The 3087-nt window shown below is 52.4% G+C and overlaps 1 long non-coding RNA gene across 1 annotated transcript; it reads right to left on the bottom strand.

Annotated features, from left to right (window-relative positions):
* Positions 1–57: 57 nt before the first annotated feature.
* On the bottom strand, positions 58–2491 carry LOC145718748 (uncharacterized). The gene is made up of 3 exons (XR_014141999.1): positions 2409–2491; positions 1637–1696; positions 58–710 (listed from the first exon to the last, which is right to left on the bottom strand). It is a non-coding gene; the product is annotated as an uncharacterized LOC145718748 (long non-coding RNA).
* Positions 2492–3087: the final 596 nt, after the last annotated feature.

Genomic DNA, 3087 nt, shown 5'->3' with positions numbered 1-3087 from the left:
GCCCCCCCCCCCCCCCCCCCCCCGCTCCTCCCGGTGCTCACGCCCACGGCCGCACCCTGTCGCTGGCACGGCACGTGCCCCTGTGGTTGTGGCGCGGGCTTCCTCTCTCCCAGCACACACTCCCAGTGCCCGAGGGCCCAGCGGCTCCTGCCTCAGGTTCCAGGTCTTCCCTGCCAAGCCTATGCACCTGCCCCGACTCTCCTCTGAGGACCTGCACTCTGTAGTCACCCATTGAGATGGTGAGCTCCCACAGGGCAGACGCTCCACGTGTGGGTGGGCCCCGACTGATCGCGGAGCAGACGACGGACTGCGCCCCCACCGCGGGAACCAGGCACGCCCCATGCCTCTGGTCCCCTGGCAGCACCCACAGATATTCACATGACCACTCTGCCCCTGGAACTCTCTGGAAGGCCCCTGGGTCCCTCCCACTCCTGCAAACAAACTAAGGCGTCTTCCTTCCTAAGAACACAGGGAGTGCCTGACGCCATTTGGTCATGTGCCCTCAAGGGCCACGGCAGCAACCCCACCCTCGGCATTACAGCTGAGCACTCGAACCCGTGACACCGCTGCGGTTCAGACCCTAACAAAATGTTACCTTTGCAGAGCTCGGTGAGCAGCAGGAACTCAGCCTGCCCAGTGTCTGACTCCTCTTTCCCTATGGACGCTGCAGAACAAAACTGGACAATATTGGGGTGGCCAGAAAGTTTTTTCTGCAGGTGTCTTGTTAAAGGAGAATGCGTAAGTCTGCACATTTAAAAACAAATATATATGACATTAAGACACCACAGTCAAAATGTTGAATGAAATTACCTTACAATCCCAGCACATCGGAGCAGAAAAATGGAGAGCAGGTGGGGGCGACTAGAAAGGCAGGTTGCAGGTAGAAGAGGGAAAGGAGAGGGAAGGTAGGGGATGAAGACCACCACCATGCTGGCCACACACACCTGACCACAGGCCAGGCAGGACAGCAGGCAGAGGGCACATGCAGCGTGTGGGAGGCCACGAGGAGTGAACGAATCCAGCGAACCTCTGCAAGGCGAGGACCCGCGGGCTCAGGCAGCCGGCAGGCTCAAGTAGACAGAGCTTCGAGAAAGAAAAAACACATTCTGACAGCAGAGGGCAGGACCCCGGCGCAGGGAGAACATGCGCCAGAGCGGAGAGCCAGCAAGAAAAGCCCCACACATCCACCATCTGTGCAACAGAAACCCAACCGCCCGGTTGCTCGGGGCGGGGCAGCTGACCAGAAGGGACCCTGAGGCCCACGGGAACCAGGCCCAGCAAGGGGCCCTGGCGATCACTGGAGCACAGCTCATGGCAGGGCGCCGTGGGCCACGTCAGGCTCATTAAGGGGCAGAGGGCGGGGAATCGGCCCACCCTGTGGACACAGAGACCTCTTGGGTCGGAACACCTCTATTCCCAAAGCTACCGAACCTCTTGCTATTACCCTGGGAGTGAAGAGCAAGGAAGAAAACTCCTTTCTACTAAAAATATTCCACAGATAGGTCCAGTAAAAGCAGAACGCCCATTTTAGCACATCCAAAAGAGCTTCAGAGCAGCTCACGGCAGCAAGCAGCCATAGCGTGATGCAGGCCTCCCTACGTGACCGCACGTGCTCGCAGGCCCGGGAAAAGGATACCATGAAACAAACTTCCTGAATGATGGCTCTGTTCTTTTCCTCTTCGTTAGACAATAATCTCTGTATCAGGAAATAACAAACAAGGAAAGATTAAGGAGCGTTCGTCTGTCTACTCTACACCCAAGAGAATAAATGCAATGCCGCCGAAGAGCGTAACCCGCTTACCTGTATTTTAACATCTGGCCTGTGTGAAAACTTGACAGAAGGTTAGAGACCCTTGAACATGGTCCTTTATGATCCAAGGACACAAGAAAAACTAAAAATAGGAGGCTTTTCTCCAAACAGGCTACAGCAAAGTTAGACAATCCAGGAAAATGGGAGAAGACACTAGCAGAGACGTGGGCCTGCGTTCCCGATCTCCAAGGCCAGTCAGTGCCTCCGCAGCAGCCAACAAAACCCGCCCGGCCCCCACAGGGCCTGCTGCGCTCCCCAGGTGCCCCCCACCGTGACCCCTGTCTACAGACAAGCTATGCAGATTGGCGCCCACGTCCATCAGCAGTGAATGGACAAACCATTTCACACCAGTGGCTTTCAACACCCCACCATCTGCGGACCCCTCATTCTGGCACTGAGGTCACCCTGGGCCCCACACTTGGAAGCCACAACGTTAAAGTCCCCTACAATGGCTGATGGCTCCCCTCAGAAGGAACAAACGGGACAGGCTGTAAAAAAGAAACGTATTCCTCATAATAGGAATAAATCTCTGGAAAGTGTCATTTAGAGATTTCCTTAAAATGATCCAAAAACCCACATAAATGTCATCCTTTATTACCTTTAAGGCATACTCTCTGCCACTTCCCAGATCTTGAGCTTCATATACAAATGCAAACCCTCCTGAAAATTAGAGAAATAGACATAATCAGTTTAGTGCTATGACTCTGACAGTAAGCCTTAAAAATATCTTCACTAGGTGAAATACAAACTGGACTTGAGACTAGCAATTTGTTTTCCACAAACATAATGTCCCTAATTGATATGATCCTTTCAAATATCCTGCTTTGGAGACAGGAAGGAAATCAACACAGGCACAGAGATCAATGAGGAAAAGAATGGAGAAAATCAACAACACCAAAACCTCTGAAAGCCAAAATTCTCTGAAAACAAGAAAATGAAGCATAAATTCTAGATAGATTGATCAGAGAGGAAGCAAGAGCAAGAAAGAGAAATTAAGAGAGGACAAATTACCAGCATCTAGAATAAAAGAGGCCAGCAGTGCCCAATGCCCAAAAAAAGACTTTGAAGTACATCCAGTATCCTACATAAACACATGAATTCTTCACAAATTCTTTTTTTAAAGATTTATTTGTCAGAGAGAGAAAGAGAGCGTGCACAAGCAGGGGGAGGGGCAGAGGCAGAGGGAGAAGCAGGCTCCTCGCTGAGCAGGGAGCCCAATGCGGGGCTCAATCCCAGGACCCTGGGATCATGACCTGAGCCAAAGGCAGCTGCCTAAC

The sequence above is a fragment of the Leptonychotes weddellii genome, unplaced genomic scaffold, assembly GCF_054177405.1.
Source record: "Leptonychotes weddellii isolate Sample4059 unplaced genomic scaffold, ASM5417740v2 HiC_scaffold_21129, whole genome shotgun sequence".
NCBI lineage: Eukaryota > Metazoa > Chordata > Mammalia > Carnivora > Phocidae > Leptonychotes > Leptonychotes weddellii.
The sequence above is the reverse complement of the archived record's forward strand: the minus strand, read 5'-3'. Positions and strand labels throughout refer to the sequence as shown.